The sequence below is a fragment of the Balaenoptera acutorostrata genome, chromosome 1 (genome assembly GCF_949987535.1).
Source record: "Balaenoptera acutorostrata chromosome 1, mBalAcu1.1, whole genome shotgun sequence".
Lineage (NCBI taxonomy): Eukaryota > Metazoa > Chordata > Mammalia > Artiodactyla > Balaenopteridae > Balaenoptera > Balaenoptera acutorostrata.
Genome location: NC_080064.1, coordinates 33,417,835 through 33,437,153, shown reverse-complemented (window position 1 = coordinate 33,437,153; position 19,319 = coordinate 33,417,835). Strand labels below are relative to the sequence as shown.

Here is a 19,319-nt window from a genome sequence, read left to right as displayed (position 1 = left end):
ACCAGGTTTAAACAAACTCTTTTGTAAACATATTAAAATAATGGCATTTTCTCTTTGATGTCATACCTAACTCCATAAGCATTTAACCCCTAGTTTAGACTAGTAACAGCTAACGTTAATGCAGTACTTCACAACTTGCAAAGCACTTTGACATACATGATCTCATTTGAGACTCACCACTAAATAGAAAGGTGCTATTTTTAGGTTCCATTTTTACATGTGAGGAAGCTGGCACTAAATGGCTGACTTGCCCAAGCTCACAAAGCTGGTGATAGCTGAACACAGGTCTCCTGCTTTTGCTACTGCACAATGCTGCCTCAAATAATGTAATCAGAGTAAATAAATGCCCAAATCTCAGACCCCATCTAAGTCTCCCCCGCCAACACACGCACCCACCCTCCAGCCTAAGTTATAGTTAGCTGTAGGTCTTTGCTCCTTATGGAAGTAGAGTTTTCTTCATTTCTCTGGGAAACATTTATTTGGCTAAAGTGTTAAATGAGGAGATCATATTAACACCATTCAACATATACTGGAAAATATCTTAGTCACCAGGGGCTCTGCATAGGCATGCCTATGTGCACTTTCCCAGGTTGTAGGGCAGATTCTCAGAGTCCATGACCCTAAGAAGGTTAACAACCCAGACTAGAGGCAGTAGTTACGTATCTTTCCAAGAAGCTAAATCCACAAAGTTCTTAATTTAAAGAGTTTTATCTAGGCCTCATTCTGTGAGCCATTTACCTTCTGCTTCCCCCGTTCCAGGCCTTCTCCCAGGGCCAATAGGCTCATTCAGTATCTACAACTGTTTTTTAAATCCCATTATTAAAAACTGGAGTAACTGGTAACATATAGATCAATGACTTGTAAACAATAAATTTAAGTTAAAATAATTAACTGTTAAAACGTAATCTTTAACACATATGCCTTTCTCTTAGGACTTAACTTCCCAGAATGACCGTTGCTTTTTTTTTTTTTTTTCAGAATGACTGTTTTCTTACCATAAGCATTCCAATTTCCCAAAAGAAGTTTCACAAACATAACTACCTTGAACTCCTGAAATACCATTCTTCACTAAGAACCCTCTAGATTACATAGAAGACAAGGTAGCATGCAAGGAATTCTGAATCTGTTAGGCAGTTCACTCAACTATCATACCAAAAGGATTTAAATTTTTTTTGCTGGGGGGAGGGAATGAAGAAGAGTGGGAGAGAATGAATACAGCCCCATTGTCTTATTGCTTGAAAACTCCTAATTTGAATCTATAACATATTCCTACTAACCACTGGACTTGAACATCAGAAGTACAGCTTCTTTTCATCTTAAATACAGCTTTTCAGTCCAAATCTGCATAAACAAACTTTGTCCTTCAATCTTTCAACTCCTCGGCAGTTTTTCAAGGTCACTTTTGCGAGCAACGACAGAGGCCTGCATCTAGCAACTTTGACTGCTACACCACTCCAATTCCAAGAGCCCAAAATCTAAACCCCTATCGATCCTCTCAGGTAAATCCTTTACTCAAGGGGAAGGCAAACCAACACCCTCCAAACTTCTCCCCTAACAGGGCCTGCTCCTCTTCCCTACCCGAAGGCTGAGTGCCGCCAGTTCACTGCTCCGTGCTGAGTCTGCTGCAGGAATGTTCCAATGACCTTCATTCCATATTTGCAAATAAAAAGAAAACAAAGAACTGCTTTTTCAAATCAAGTGTATTATAGATCTTAGTACACGGCATGGAAGATTTCACTATTCACAAGAATAGGCTGGTTACCGATTAGCCAGCAACCTACATTAGTTTCATATCCCTAAAGAGGGAAAAAAAAATACCAAGGGCAAAAGACAGGGTGCCTGTACTCTTAACTTTCCTATTCACAAACTGCAGGTAAATTAGGATTTTAAAGATATCATATAGAAAATGAAAAGCATTTTGCTCACATCATTTAAAGGAACCAGATCAACACCTGACAAAATGTGTGAAACTGGCAGAAAAAGATCTGCTCTTGTCACTGCCAATATAGTGGAGATGTTTCTAACCAGCATTATAAGCTAAAATGTGCATTTTAAAACAAAGATTGTTAATTAATCGGTACTTATTAGAATCTAGAAGCAGACAGGTAAATCAAAAAAGTTATGGGAGAATTTCATACTGGCATGTGGGCCTTTACCATTAGAACCTGCATCAGTGCAAATCATATTTTCACACGAATTTAGAACAGCAATGGTGTTGCTTCCACCTCTGAAAACACAAATGTCAACAAAGTGCATGGAAACAGAAAAAGTCTTACAACAACTCAGCTTATTCTGTAGGAAAGCTTCAGTGCACTTGAACAAAGGAAAATTATTTGGAAAACAGATAAGTTTACCGAATGCAAAGAGAAAGTGCTTTGCTTCTGTGTGCCCCTGAAAAATGATTAGCCTTTCTTCATGTACGTGCTCTAGTCAATACTCAACTAGGAAAAGAAATCCTAGTTGAAGGGCATGCAAAATCTAAACAGAGCAAGGTATTCTAGGTGCACCAAAAGGTATGCATGGAATGTAAAGTGGCCATTTTCTGAAACAGTGCAACTTGTCTACACTCTCTGAAGCTAAACAGTTTCTACCATTTTAACACAAAACAAAGAATTAAACTTACCGGGAACTGCATTAATTTTACATGTAGTTATTTATATCTCCTCGGACAGGGAGAATTTAAGTCACTCCTATCCCTCCCCCCCAAAAAAGGACGGAGGAAACAAAAGGCAGCAGGAGATGCAGAAACCTGGGTCTGGAATGTCCACTCCAGTGAAAACCCGAACAGCTGTCCCCCCACCCCCCAGCAAACTATTCGCCATTTTTCTTTGTCTTTCAGCTGACCCCTGCCTCAGTGAAAAACTCCGAGGCTCCAATGAAGCCCTGCAGCCTCCTTCCACTTTAACAGTCAAAGGCATTCAATCTAGCATGCTATTTGACACCAAACCTTGCCTCCAGAGTGGTCCTATTGGCTGAGCTGCTTTATCAGCTAAGAACACAAAACCATGATTGGCTGTTCACGTCATCAGTTACCTCCTTCGTACACTTCCTGTTTTAAAGTTACCTTGAGAAGCAGAACAGGGGTCAGATCCAGACTTCAAACTACGAGGAACTTAAGGCTTCAAAATGCCTGGCAAATGCACACAGCAGATGCACTAGGGCCACATATGCTTCCAAAACAGAAGATACTGAAAATTTAGAATTGTTCTTAAAATCATGCGACAGGGTTGTTACAGTTCCCACCCAAAGGATTTCTTATTGGCTGTCAGAGTTCCATTTAAAAAATTTAAGGTAATTTAACTGCTGCTGATTGGCCATCAGAGATGTCTGTAAGATACTGCTACAGTATCCTATGGCAGTAAACCAGAGAAGCAATGTGCACAAGGTCGGAAAGTTGTGACTTAACTATCTTCAGTTTTCTGTTAAGCATTAACAGAAGAAGAAAAAGAAAACTGGGTGGGCTAAATCCAATGTCATCAAAGAAAATACAGCCTCTTTAAAGTAACGAAGAGTGATATCAATGGTCATACAATAGTTTGCAAGATTTCCAAAAAGGCATCTATCATTATGTCCATGGTAATTTTAAAAGCACACATTAGTACCACGATGTGTAATAAATCACTTTATTTTGAAATACAAACTAATCTAAATAGGAAAATTCTGGGATAATGTATGAAGTTAGTGACAGGGACAGTGGCATTTTCAAAACGTCTACCAGGAACCCAAGAGGGAAATATAATGATAAAGGGGAAAAAAAATTGGCAAAGATGAGTGAACATCAGTAAATATACTGTTTAAAACACTATATAGTTTGACAGATTAACTAATTTATTTAGAGTGGTTATAAAATGTTGCTGATTAGCTTTTAATATAACAGAGTTTTGATATCATAGAAGATAAACTTTTCTACCACATTTTCAAGAATAAGCAGCAGGGGTGATCTCAAGAGAGATTATAAGTATCGTGGTTACTGAAGACATTCTGGGGTGCTGAAGTTTAACCAGTGGCAGTCAAAGACTTGTTTATGGATTGTGGGCCCAACTGTTCAGGTTTTAAGAGGAGCCTCCTAATATGGTGAAAATCAGTTAATATATATATTTTTTAATACTCAAATAGAAACATCTCACTATCACCTGAGGCCTTTAACAATCTCCTTATATCTGCTTCCTCTCATCAAAGCAAAGTATCCCAGGACTAAACAACATAACTGTTTTGCCAGGTAGATGAGACCTTTTCTAGAAAAAACTTGATTGATCTTACATGAGCAGTCATTATAGGCATACGCAGAGATCCAGCAGGTCCCTGAAATAGAAGCAAGGCAGACTGTCCAATCACTTTGCCATATTAACTTCTCTTAGAGAAAGAGTGAGGTGCAGAGAAGTTAAGCAACTGGCCCCTAGCCATTCATCTAGGAGTCAAACTCAGGTCCCATTTAGGGTGGTACTCTTCCCATGGCACTACACTGCTTACCAAGACATGGAGCACCTCAGGGCACATCCAAGGAAAATCTCAGGTGTCACATACAGTCCTTCACTGTTATCTATGGGGAACTGGTTCCAGGACCCCTGCATTTACCAAAATCTAAGGATGATCAAGTCCCTTATATTAAATGGTGTTAATACCGCTGGCCCTCTGTATCTGAGTTCAGCATTCACAGATACAGCCTGACTGTATGTATAGGTAGCATAAATCATTACACCCAACTTCACTAATTTAAAAATTACAAATTCAACTAATGTTTAATTTGATATGTTGGTTAGAGATCTAGCTAAGTATCTGACAAACAGCACTCTATAAGTTGATACAAATTTTATTACTAAACTACTAGAAACATTTAACCAGTAGCAAATCACTTGTATAATTTATAAGGACTTGAAACAACTAAATCATTAAAAACACCTTACATTAAAATATTAAGGAAATGCATGGCAATTTCACTATGGCATCTAAATAAGAGCTTAGCTATGCTAACAGGGTGCGCTGTTGGATGATTCCTGAAGCTTCACAGAGTTACAGGTATTGTAGTTCTTTTCTGAAAAGTTTAGATCACAGATTCTGAATAGCTACCAGCCTCGGAAGAGAAGGCAGAAAGCCAACAGGCCAGTTGTGTGCCTTATTCACACTAGGGCCTCTCTTAACCTCAACACTGGGGGTCAAGTCAGCTGCAAGGAAGTAAAGAAGCTCCTTTGAAGGGTGGGAGGCACAGGAATATGGAAAACATGTTCACATCACTGATCATTAATTAGTGTCACTACGGCAAAACAATAAACACTTGGAAGTCAGGCAGAGCTAGTTTCAAATTCTGATTCCTCTACTTATTAACTGTATGACACTGGGCTAACCCTGAGCCTCAGTTTCCTCATCTTAATATATGTTTATCACCATCTATATCACAGAGCCACTGTAAGGATTAAATGAGCCAGCATATATAAAGTATACTGTACCGTGTCTGAATAAGCATTGAAAAAAAAATGTAAAGTACTAAAGGTCATCCAATCCAAATTCCTTGTTTCATGCAGCGGTTAAGATTCAGAAAGGCCTAGCTCCTTAGGGCCCCAAAGCTACCACAAAGCAATGTCTCTCTTCTATCTCCAGCATACCCTGCAACCCTGCAGAAAGAAACTCCTGGGCCATAAAGGGCAGTACAGGAGGACTTCCCAGCTGCTACTAAATACTCTTCCCCAGTTTTTATGCTGGAAATCCGTGCCTTTCACCACCAATCCTGGCTGAAGTCTGGTTATTGTTCCAAAAGCCTACCCTTTGACTCTGCTTTTGATGTACCAGATTAAACCAAACATGTCTCTTGATACTTTGTGAAGGTCTTTGGCATACTTTTTATTAGTTCTTGGCAGTTTGCAAGAAAAACACTTCAACCCCTATTTCTCATCAACAGTCATCTTAGTAGAATTCAAGCCACTAGTGGGAAGATAACTCAAATTATCCTAGAATTTCCATCTGGCACTCTCACTTAGGATAGCTTTCTCTAGCTTGTCATTACTGTGGACTAAGAGCCTCATTGGATCTCTGAGATTCTAACTCATATTCTTCCCTGGTCCTGCATCTCAACAGCCCTCTACACCAGACAATTGCATCATCTTGCCCTAATAAACACCCTGAGACAAAACGAGTGCATGTGGTTACATGGGTCAAGCTTTAATGCTCCCAAAGAAGGCAGGGTGGGAACTGATGCGCTTAGTCAGAAAATTGATTTTGAATCACAATTACCTACTTACTAGCTGTATGACCTAGGCCAAGTTACTTAACCATCTCTGAGCTCACTTCATGTGTAAAATGAAACAAGTAACATTTCATTTTCTTCATGTAAAATGAAAAAATAACACCAACTCACAGAAGTGTTGAGGCTTAAGTGAGTTAAAGCACTCAGCATTAATACCTAGCATGTGGTAGGTATTCAATTAATATTTAAATATACACTTGACTATAGCACCTATCATATAATTACTTTTTATCATGTCTCTATTACCAGAGGAAGGCTTCTTGAAGGCAGCAACTGTGTCTTATTTATATCTACATATATCCTCAGTGCTCAGTACAGAGATATAAATCACACCTGACCTTAGCCATAGTGTCAGTGAAATAACAGGGAGTAGTGGGGACTGATGAAAACTGGAGAGTGTATGTCTCATCTAAAGGGGCAGCTACTGAGGAATTCCCTGGTGGTCCAGTAGTTAGGACTCGGCACTTTAACTGCCAGGGCCCTGGGTTCGATCCCTGGTCAAGGATCCCACAAGCCATGCGGCGCAACCAAAGGTGGGGGTGGTAGGGGGCAGCTACTACTGAGCTCCAACTGATGAGGGCTATGGAAGAATGCTGGTCCACTGCGGTAAGAGCTTCAGATTCAATAAAAGAAGCAAAAGCCAGATCCTGGACACAAAAAGTTGATGCTAGCGTAACTCCTGATATAGCATCCTGAAGAATGACTAAAGAACCAGAGTTATGGCAGAAGTTGGCCTCAACCACCATGACAATTCCTGCCAAGGACAGGGTCTTGCTCAGTACCCCAGATTACCTGATCTTGGAGGTTACACTGTATTCCAGCAGAAGCAAAAAGAGCAGCAAAGAAACTGGGCTCTTCAGCGGCCTGAACATTTTATTGATGGTGTCCTTAACTGACCCTTTTGGACTAGTAAGCAAACCTGTGGGTCCCAGGAAATATCATAGAAGAGAATCTCTAGAGAAAAATGAACTTCTCATATGTTGAGATGGGGAAATGAATCCATATTCATTTGACTATTAAATTTGTTGTGTGCCTTATTATATACTAAGCTGATGAGATGGATGTATATAGCAGTTTGTTTTGCACTTATGTTGCTATAAGTTAGTGGGATTGGGGTATTTTTTTTAAGAACACCTTTAATCCAAGCAGCCAGAATCAAGCAGCATTAGTATTTTGGGTTATACACTTTTTTCTCATGTAAATGAGATGTGAGGTTGAGTTAGTCCCCCCAATATTAGATAATACCATACAAAAATACTATACAAACTGTTTTGTAATCTTGTCTCACTTAAATAATGTGAATAATTTTCCCTATCAAATACAGACCTGTATCATTTATAATAATTGAATTATATTCCACTGGATATAATTTTTTAATCAGTTCCATATTACTGAATAATTTCAATGTCTTCAATTTTAAAATATTGTAAATAGCATCACAGAGAACATCCATTATGCCCATTCCTTGTGCCACTACCCTCATTATGTCTTCCAGAACCCTTGCAACGGCTTCATAAATAGCATCATTTTGTCTGGTTTAAAAAAAAAAAAAAGAAAAAGAAAAAGGAAACCAGATTGTTTTAATGTTAAATCTTTCCATTTTCAATTTTGTTTCAATTTTTTAAAAAACGTATAAGCAGATCAAAGAAAATTGAGCGCTGCCAGATTGTAACTTCTGACCCGAATCTTTCACCTGACTTGGTTCTGAACAAGTGTTAGCTATTTAGCAAATCAAAATCACCTTCAAGGTTTAAAAAAAGGTATGTCGACACATATCTGAAAGTATCTGACAGATGTTCTGAAGATAATCCCCAAAGAAGTCCCAGAAACATTTTGAGCAATGATAACATCGTTAGAATAAGGAACATGGTGCTGGTGCTCAGTAAATGGCTGCTCAATAAATAAATGAATAAAGTAAACTAATATATGAGACCATAAGTGGATTATAAATTCTGAATTATTTGTTTTTTAAAAATAAATTATATTCTCCAAAGCACAAATGAAGACCAATGGATGGTAAACTACTCTAGAGAGTCCAGTGGTTAATAATGCATGTAGAAGGACAACACAGTGACTGATGAACAGCAAATGCTCCAAAAGATGGAGGCTGCTACTATTATTACTGTTATTTGCAATGGGACTAGATGGCCTTTGAAATCACATTCATCCCTAAGAATCTATGTTAGTTTGGAAACATATCTTATATGTTCCCAGAAAAGTCCCTTCCCACTATTGGCCAAACTATGAATCCTATACAAAAGGATTCATTTTTTTATTCATAAACTCTCTACACCAGAATTGCTCAACTGGGCTCCACTCCACACCAGTCATAACATGAAATGCTTATTAGGTGTTCTCACAAACAGGGTTCCATGGCCAAATAAGTTCGAGAAACAATGCATAATGTATCCTTTCTCTTGAAGGGATGTTAAGGTATATGAGCACAAACGTTCTCAATACTAACTCTGCAGAAAAGAAATGCATTTCACGTTGCCCATTACTTTGTCAAGGATCCTCTTTTCATCCCCAGAGGACACTTATTAGCATTGTATAAGAACTAATGTTCAATGGAACAGCTTGGGAAATGCTGCTCTAAGCCACTTACAAATTTTAGTGAAATGAAAGGAAGACCACAGGCAAGTCTATTCTGGTCAGAATGGTCAGTTTATTCTTCAAAAATGGTTGGAGTTTTACACACATTATGGCATTTCCCTTTTTAATGAAAATGACATTAAATATCACCATAAATAGCAATCCTCTGCCTCTCAAATAACTGCCAGCCGAGTATGCTTTGCTTCTTAAAAAGGCCCCAACTTTGTCATTTGATAATGAGCAAATTCTAAGCTACTTACCTTCAGGGTACAATAATAGTGTTTGAGACAGTTAAAAATGACAAAAATGTTCAGATTGCATGTACTTTCTTTTTTCTCTTTTAAATGGACAGATCATGCCACTGGTGAGGGGATACGTTTTCTTAACACTGGTCAAAGAATCTCACTTCATATAGATAATGGAAAATCTGCAGCTCCTGAGGACAGGGTTAACAGTAATTAGGGGATTTTGAAAACCTTCAGTAACTCTAACAAATTTAAGCCAATGATAATATATAAAATATTCTATGCTCCAATATCATTTCCTATGAGTCACTGAAGCATTTACTGAAGCACTGCTCAAGATCACTATTTTAGCTCATATTCATGAATGCGTTTAAGAATAATTCTTGAACCTGATTTATAACAATATACCGTTGATTTTAAATAAGGGTGTTCATTTAAATAGGACACCTTATATACCTTGAACATGAAGATTTGAACCTTTAATTTAAACCTATTCTACTGGAAACATTCAAATGCAAAGGTTAGACTAGTCCCTCTCTCTAAAAACTGCACCTTAAGTTTATCCACCAGAAAGCTCTCACTGTATAAAAGAAAGTACAACAGATTTAAACGCAATCTGCAGACAAGTAAGAACTTAAACCAAAATGGGAAATACAACTCCCATGCTGAGAATGAGTAAAGAGGTTACCTCACCGCTATCAGGTACATCACTGTTAAAACATGGAGAGGTGTGGGAAGGATGCAGCAAATTTTGCAACCTGGCAAAAATTTCTGCAGGCAGGGAGATTTTTTTTCCTGAACCATTCCACAATGTTGTCTTTCTGCTTACTTCAAAGAAAATGTTATCCAGGTGACTACAAATCAAACTGACAGTCCTACTTCAACTGACTATTTCTATAACTAGAAAAAATTTCAAATGACTATAATGCAAGTCCCTTCCCGGACAAAATGATAAAACTGGTTGTTCTGATTTCAATAATCATTGCTCTTTGGCAAACATGAAGACTTTTTCTTCTCATCAGAATCACTACCACTCAGCACCTGGGGATTAACAGAGGGGATCAGGAAACAACCTAACCCTGAAACAAATGATCCTACGACTTTGCGGATTCATAAGTAATACTGACCTCACAGCAGTCCACTAGAAATCAGCTCCTAAACCACAACAGCACAACTAAATTAGACTATTTCTTTCATGTCAAGTGGCTCCCCGCCCGCCCCCCCCCAGCCCCTGCCATGTAGAAATCTTACTGTACATAACACATCAGATGATTACAAAGCCTCCTCATCAAGGAAGCTCTAATTGGCTGTCAGGCAGATTTTATGCCATTCTCAAAAGAAAGTGATGTGTTCTCTCACTTATTAAGGTCCATTCAGTGACAGGCACCTACCATACGCTACTGTATTCATTTTTCAGTAAGTACTCTATAAGATAGGTATTATTTTTTTTTTTTAATTTTATTTATTTATTTATTTATTTATTTATTTATTTATTTATTCATTTTTGGCTGTGCTGGGTCTTCGGTTCGTGCGAGGGCCCTCTCCAGTTGCGGCAAGTGGGGGCCACCCTTCATCGCGGTGCGCGGGCCTCCCACCACCGCGGCCCCTCCCGTTGCGGGGCACAGGCTCCAGACGCGCAGGCTCAGCAGCCATGGCCCACGGGCCCAGCCGCTCCGCGGCACGTGGGATCCTCCCAGACCAGGGCCCGAACCCGCGTCTCCTGCATCAGCAGGCAGACTCTCAACCACTGCGCCACCAGGGAAGCCCGATAGGTATTATTAACCATTACTTTACAAAGGAAGAAACCAAGGCTCAGACAGGTTAAGAATCTGACCACCCCACTCCCCCACGGAGGGTAAACACCTTACAGAGACAGAATTCTTTCCCAGGTCTGACTCCAAGGTCAGCAACTACACTGGCCCCTCCCAAAGGCACTTTTGGGCCAAAGTATTTCAAATCCATTTCCTCCTACAATTAATCTACTAATATTATGTTAGGTGCTTTGAGTCTCTGTGGGAAAATACTAAAATGACCTTGTAGCCTTCCTAACTAGTCACAGTACATGTATGCAAAACTGAATAAACAAAATGAAAAGAGAGACTGTAAGACATCAGATAACTCACAATCAGTTTGCTGTAAGCACAAGAAATAGAATGGAAAAGAACAACTTGCTGGCTAAGGAATGTTCTTAGGTTGTATGCCTGAGGCTGGAATGAACCTCAAGGAGGTCATTTGTGACCTTAATAATGTCCTCTGCTATTCTCCCTCCTGCGAATGAGGCAAACTTGTCAAAATAAAAAAGGTGCCTTAGGGCTTCCCTGGTGGCGCAGTGGTTGAGAATCTGCCTGCCAGTGCAGGGGCAAATGTTCGAGCCCTGGTCTGGGAAGATCCCACAGGCCCGTGAGCCACAATTGCTGAGCCTGCGCGTCTGGAGCCTGTGCTCCGCAACAAGAGAGGCCGCGATAGTGAGAGGCCCACGCACCGCGATGAAGAGTGGGCCCCACTTGCCGCAACTAGAGAAAGCCCTCGCACAGAAACGAAGATCCAACACAGCCATAAATAAATAAATAAATAAAATTTAAAAAAAAAAAAAAGGTGCCTTAGAGTCACCTCTGCCATCAAGTCAATGCTTCCAACAGGAAATGCTGTCCAGTGGAATGAGCACTAGCCTGGGAATCCAGTAATCTGGCATACACTTGGCTCTGCCCTTACATAGAAATGACCTTTTCAAGGTCATCACACTCTTTAGGGCCTCAGTACAAAGGGTGTGCCTGAAAGAACCAAAGATCACTTCCCGAGCTAAGATGTAAGAGTTTTTCTTTTTCTCATCATATTCTATGGTGTCAAGAGAACACTGTTTAAGGGACTTCCCTGGTGGTCCAGTGGTTAAGAATCCGCCTTCTTCTTCTAGGGATGCAGGTTAGATCCCTAGTCAGGGAACTAAGATCCCGCATGCTGCGGGGCAGCTAAGCCCACAGGCTCTAGAGCCCACAACTAGAGAGCCCTCGCACCGCAACGAAAGATCCTGCATGCCCCAATGAATATCCCGTGTGCCGCAACTAGGACCCAATGCAGCCAAATAAATTAATTAATTAAAAAAAAATTTTTTTTAAAAAAGAGAAAACACTGTTTAAGAGTAAGGGTTTCACAAACTGTGTAAGAATTAAGAGTTACAGACTTATGTTTGAATCTGGGCTCTGCCACTGACTGGCTGTGTGACCTTGAGCAAATTACTCCTCAGTTTCCTCATATGTAAAAATAAGGGTGGTAACAGTACCTATCTCATACTGTGTGAGGATAATATATATATTTATACCCTTGCTGGTTCAATGTAAGCACTCAATAAAAGGCAGTAACTATGACATTCCTGAATTTTATTCATATATCTTTAGTGGCTCAGTACCTCTGAACTAAGAAGTTAGAAAGGGGAATTTCAAAACTGCCTCAAAAAGACACCTACCATGGCCCCACATTTCACTCTGCCTTCTCCGTAAGTGGAGATAAGGAACCTTGAATCTTTTCTAGTGCCATGAATCAGTTTTGCCCAATGGAAAATGTATAAGCAAATGAAGTAACAATTATTTGTTATAAGGATTAAATAAGATGACGCAGACACAGTCTGTAAAGTACAAAGCATTAGTATGATTTCTGCTTAGAAGACAAAGCTGATGTTCACAAGGTTTTAGTATAAACTCAGATCTACTCAGACCTCCTGGGAGTTCAAGATTTCTAGGGTGGTCAGTTCCAAATTATATCAATAACAAGGCCCAGCAATTGGCCCTGGGTTAATGCAGAATGTACATGGGCTAATGTAGAATGAAAGTGTCACTGGTGCTGAAGAACTACCGCCAAGAAATGCTTGCTGAATAAAAAAGATATTTATATGTATACACTTGTTTTTATAACCTCGACCAGATTTGCTAAAAAAGAAACTAAGTTATGGATGCCATAACAGTCTTCATATTTGATTAACTTAATGACTAAGCCAAATGAAGCTGAGATGACCAATGTACAAAATGTATGGCAAGCCCTGTTTTCCCTTATACTTTTGACTCTATCTTCCACACTGCAATGTAATTACAAACATGAGGGAGGAGACCCTCACCTAATCATATCAAGACACAGAGGAGTTAAGACTTCCAATTCACTGGTCTCCCCTTGAAATTTGAATTATTTAAAGGTTTCCATGCAAAACTGGAATTGCAAATATTTTGTTGTAACCAGTTTTAATTTTACACATCATTGAGGATAAGCATATCCTAGGATCACCCCACAGTTTGAAGAAGGTACTAGGTTTTTAGATAGGTCCCAGTATTTGGGGACAAACATCCTAAAGAACTGGTGATGTTTGAAAAAGCTCCCCAGTGAGCTCTTTACACTATGCACTTGGTAGTTCCTCACTGCTTGGCATTAATCATTTCCATATATAGAAAGACTATGTCAGCAACATTCTGAAGCCTGGTTTTAAAGGATGCAGATTCTTAAGCTTTCCATACATATTCTCCCCATTATCTACCTGGGTTCAGAAAAACTCCAGCAGTTTACTTTGTAAATCCCTCCCTTCACAATAGAAACCAAGGGATACAATTTAAATACCTAGTTGAAAAAATTATAATCTATATGGTTACTATTCTGTGATTTGAACAGTACAAAAATTCTTATTGTAATTATTCAAATAAATACAAATTCTTACTCAAATTCTCCACTCAATACACTCTTAACACCCAGAAGTCAAAGAAAGATGATCCATTGTGAAATATAAAACTACCTGGGAGCTTGACAAGTCAGGTTTAAGTTGATAGCATGACATAGTAGATAAAACTACAAGCTTTGACATCAGGCAACTTGGATGTGAATCCCAGCTCGACCACTGAGTGACACTGGACAAGCTACTTAACCTCTCTGATCTTCAATTTTCTCATCTGCAACATGGGGATGATAATGCCTACCTAACAGGAAATGTGTTAAATGTGCTCCAAAATGTCAATTCCCTTCCTCTACCACTTTCCCCTTTTCTCTTGAAAATTCAATTGCATTCACATAAAACTGAGAAATGTGAAAATCACAGGAGTTTCTTGAAAATGGTATAAAAACTGAAGTGTAACATCTATCTAAAGCTGAAAGAACCACCTAAGACAGACAAGGAAAAACAAATTAAGAAAACACAGAGGTTTAACAAATGTGTTTCCATGATCCCCAAACCTTGGAAGGAGCAAATGTAGAACAATCCAAGTTACCACAATTCAATGGAAAAGTAAGGTACCCCCAACAAGCTGACTCTAACAACTCTCAATTAGAACAAAAGCTTTTTGAAATATGAACCACAGAGAGTTGACAAGTCCTCTAACTTAAGACAAGATGCAAGAAGCTATGCACGAGCTTATTTTCGTTCCCGGCTGCTTATTTAAAAAAAAAAAAAAAAAGTGCGTATGAAGGTGGGTGCATTTTTTAGTCATATATAAAAAGAAATAAATGAGCCAAGATCCAGGATCTCTGTCAAGCGCTCTTCCACTAAAGAGGAACCTAACAATATCCTTTCAAACAAATAATTGCCAAGTATCTGATATTTGCTAAGAAGAGCAGCTTTGGAAACTTGGAAACTCAGCCCTGAACTGTATCTTTCCTAGAACAGTAAAACTTCATGTAGAACATCTCAAAACTAGCAGCATGGTGCTGAGACCCGATAATCTATAACTACTCTCTTAATATAATCCCCAAATCGTAAAATTCCAAAAATGCTTCTACTTTTTCACTCCTATAGATCTGTCACTACTTAATGCTGTGCCTCCTAGGCTTGGCATTCAGTTATTAAGACCATGCACACCCATCCAGTAGAAACCCTCTCTCGGTCTGGGTCTGTTTACTTGCTCCTCACACCACTGCCCAGGTCTGGTAACTACGGACTCCAGGGCTCCACCAAAACCTCAGTGTTTCAAAACTGGGACTCCCTAGCAAAATTCCTGATCTGATCCTATTGTTCGTCGGGTATGTCTCTAAGGCCCTGATGCCCTCTCCTCCTATACCATGCCCTCAGACCTGGCACCCGTGGACATCAGGGTCATTCCCTGTGTTACACTTCAAGTCTAGCACCCCTGGATCTCGAAGATCCTCTCAACCTGTAACTCGGGTTTCAGTGTTTCCAAACCTGGCACCCTTGGCGCTTGCACGGCCCTATCCCGGGCCATGCACGTTCCATGGAGGGTACCTCTGGAATCTGGAGTGCCTCCCACTCCCGGCCATGCACAGGCTACCCGCGAAGTACTGGCCAGACCATCTCCCACTCTTCCCCCTTAAGGCCTCTAGGCTCGCCCCCAACCTCCACCCCACGCCTGCGCCGTAGGGGGTCATCACCCTGCAGCCAGAGAGCCCCAGACGCGCGCATCCCTACAGCCTCCGACTCCTTCATCACCCCCTAGGCCAGAGCCAGCGCGACCAATAACGTGCCAGGTCCTCGGCCTCCCAGCCACCGACCAATCACGAGCGAGCCCCCCCGCCGTCGCCTTCCGCCAATGGGAGAAAGCCCGCGGGCCGGGCCGACAAGGCGTACGGACCCCAAGAGCGCAGCGGCGGCGACAGCGGCGGGCACGGCGAGAACACAACATGGCGGCGGGCAGGCCGCACCGAACTACAGCAGCAGCCGCGCGAGGGAAGTGAGGTCTCCGCCGAAGGCGGGAAGCGCCGCCCTTCCCCCCGCCACCGCTACTCACCTCTCCCCCTTCCTCCCGCGGATGCTCCCGCACACTCACACGCCTCTGCTTAGAAGTCCAAGGAAGAGCAGAAGCCGCCCCCGCGCTCCTGCGGAGTCGGGCAATGCAGAGACCTGGGCACGGCGGAGGGGAGGGGGAAGCGTGCGTCACGGAGAACGGAGCGCGCGCGAAGCGGGGGTACAAACAAGATGGCGGCCACGCCGTTTGCACCGTTTCCCCCCCTCCCCCTCCCCCTCCCCCTCCCCCTTCCCCTCCCCCTTCCCCTCCCTTGGCGCTTCGACTCCCAGTGTCTTTAATGCGCAGAAGCTTAGTTGCTTGAAGTCTCGCGAGAATTGAGAAGGGGTGGATGACTTGGTGAGGCGGAATGAGAGGCGAGAACCTTCTGACCCCGCCCCCTTTGGGGGATCCGGAGGCGTTAGTAGTGATCTGCGTTAGAGCGTTCTACCTTTGTGGACCTCTGCTGTGGTGCGCACGCATTTGAATTTTAGGGGAATAAAGTTTTTGTGAGTTTTTTATTTTAATTTGGGCGGAAGCAAAGCTGGGGGCTGGAGGGCGACATGGGAATGCCAAATTAAGTGCGCCTGTAATGATAGCTACCAGTACCGTGAAAGAAGGGCTATAACACCAAAACTGTAAAATGATATACTCCAAAATAAAGAGCAGCACTTCCCAATAGTGGTCACTTGTAACCTTATGTCGACATGGACATTGCTTTTCTCACTTGAATGCAGAGTTTAAAACTTCTTCAAAAACAATTGGAAACTAAACTGCAATGAACATTATATCTTTTTCATACTTTACTGCTTTAATCTCCACAACTACTTGGTCGAAGGCATCAGCATTATTTTTATTTCACTGGTGATAAAACTGAAGCACAAAGAAGGTTAAATTGATCAAGGCTCCGCAGCTAGTAAGTGTTGAAACTCAGTTTAAATAGCCCCCAAACCTGTAGATAAATACATCAAATATGTATTGAGTAGAATTATCTACAGTGAGACAGTTTGCATTAGGTTGCAGGCACAAAGAGAAGTGAGACTGCTCCTGCTGGTGGTTACCTTGAATTTTACAAATGACCTTACAGCCTTTCTGAGACTTGTGTTGCAGGGGTCCTCAACAGTAAAATCAATACACTATTATTATTTCCTTCCTTTGAGTTTATGACTCTGGTGATAAAGTAGTTGAGAATAGTGGAATAAACCCTTGACTTGAACTCAGGAAAATTGTTTTCAACTCCAACTTTAATAAATCTCACTTCAGGCATTCAATGAATATTTGATGAATGAATGAACAAAACCTAACTAGTTATAAGACACCTGACTTCACTGAGTCTCGATTTCTTCATCTGTAAAATGATCTAATTCCTACCTCCTGGGAGTGTTGGGGAGATTGAATGAAATCGTATAAGGGAGAGTGCTTTGTAAATTGCAGAAGTGTTATAAAGAAGTTAGTGATAATGATTTTTCAGACCTGAGAAATGGCGTAAAAAATTAAAAACAGACTCAAGAAATAGTATGTTGAGATAGATAAGCTTAGCTAATGGGAAAAAGCTAGGTAAGTCTTTCTACAAATATTTATTGAGCAATTATTGCATATACTGTGCTTGTGAAAGAGAAGAAAAATGTGCAGGAAGCAGCACAAATTAGTATTATTAGTTATCATTATTATAATTAAGTATTGACAGTATATAGGGGCTGCAGTCAGTTTCCCTCCAGGAGCGTGGAAATCAGGTTGCCCTCAGAATTAAACTAATAAAAATTTACATAGTAGAAGAAATTAGCTAATGGTGATAGTAAACATATTTAACAACTGGTACTGCTCAAGCACTGATCTACCAGATGTGAATTCCAGGAAGGGTCCAAGAGATACCCCTCTGTGCTAAGTGTTAACCCTTCAGTTGCTAGTTTTTAAATAGGTCCCAGGGGAGGGGAGTTGTTAGGAGAGTTGAAACAGCAGCTATTTACCAGCTAGTACCAAAGTATTTCAGTATTTTAATAGTCGGTATTATAACTGGCAACAGTTACACTAGTACATACAGGCTGAATATTAGTCCTTGCTGTAGACTGTGGTTATCAATATTCTCTGCCCTTCCTTTTCTAAAACCCTCCCCATCTGGCCTGTCCCTAGGAGGTTATACTTCTCACCCTAATGCCATCAAGCTAGGCTTTGTTTTGGTCAGTGAAATGTGAGTAGAAATAGCTTGATCCAGTTCTGAGCAGAAATGTATGGGCCATCTCATGATTCCACCATATTTTTCCTCAGCCCTGAGAGGATCATGTTGCAAATAGAGCTGCTTTTCTAGCTTTGGTCCCAGAATGAAGATGTGCAGAGCCACAGCTAACGCACAAGACATGTAATGTGAGTAAGAAATAAACCCTTGCTATAAGCCACCGAGATTGTTTTAGTTGTTTGTTACTGCAACATAACTTAGCTGGCCTGAACTAGCAAATACAGTTCTGAAATTAGCTATCTGTAGGGGTAAGCCAAGAGCTTAGCTACAAGCATGATCACAAAATAAACCAGACTCTGATCCAGTTCATATGAAAGGAATCTCAAGGCAGATGTGATTGTAATTTAATAAACAGAAGCCTAATCAATCTTGTCAACCAATCATTCTGTGTCCTATTTGGAGAGAGAGTCTGTGAACCAAAGGGCTTAATCAGCCATGACAACTCAAAACAATGCAGTCACAGAGGCAAGCATTAGCATTGTCCCTCTGAGCCCTGTCTCAGTCAGGCCGACCTGGGCATTAACATTTCCTTGTCCATGTCATCCCTATAGTGGGTGAGAATATCTCAGGCTGCCTCAGCTAAGAAATGCTTCTTAAGATCAATGTGCTTTCCTGGCGTGATTCTATGCTCACCCAGCAAATGTATTGCCTGCAGGGACAGAATTTAGCGATCTGTCACCTAGAGGATCCAAGTTCTTTTGATAATTGCATTTTTCATTGTAAATTAATCTATTGGATTCTGGTTTATGTAGCTATCAGTTTTTGTGAACTTAGAGAATACAAGAGCCCCCCTGGGAGATGGTTCCATTCTGTGCTTACTATTAAAATCAGGCTTCTGAGTTTGCAAGGCTGAGGACCAGTTCTGGGATGATGGTAAATTCCTTAAAGTTTTAGAACTGTAGAGGGACCTGTCTAGACAACCAGCTGGACTACCTTAAGCTACACCCCTCTATCTCATTGTGTGCCTTCTTTGATCTCAAAGAAGAGCGGTAAGTGCTAAAGAAAGTTATAATTCACGTGCTGTGGGAGTTCAAAAAGGGAGAGATTTCTTCCATTTAGTATGAAATAGTGGGAAGAGTTCAGGAAAGATTTGTGAGGATGTGACATTTAAAAAATGAGTAGAATTAGGGGAAGAGCATGCCATGTGTAGGTGGCCACTAGAGCAAATATAGGAAGCAGGGGATTGATGGAGGAAATATAGAATAAGAGGATAAGGAAGAAGAATCATCTGGAAAAATACATTGTGGTCAGATTAAGGCTCTTGGGTTTTATTTTCTGCTAAGGAGAGTTAGTGGTAGAAGTTTTTTTTG

The 19,319-nt window shown here is 40.8% G+C and overlaps 1 protein-coding gene across 4 annotated transcripts in view; it reads right to left on the bottom strand.

Moving 5' to 3' along the window:
- NFYC (nuclear transcription factor Y subunit gamma) overlaps nucleotides 1-16,018 on the bottom strand; it is a 62,785-nt gene extending 46,767 nt beyond the window's left edge. Inside the window, exon 1 of one of the 4 annotated variants that reach the window (XM_007164680.3) lies at nucleotides 15,783-16,018. The gene's annotated coding sequence lies outside the window, so the exon portion shown is untranslated. Of the gene's footprint in view, nucleotides 1-1,578; nucleotides 1,600-2,623; nucleotides 2,847-15,782 lie in introns of those variants that run through there. The other 3 variants (XM_007164683.3, XM_007164681.3, XM_007164682.2) reach the window with 3 other exon arrangements.
- Between the last annotated feature and the right edge of the window lie 3,301 nt (nucleotides 16,019-19,319).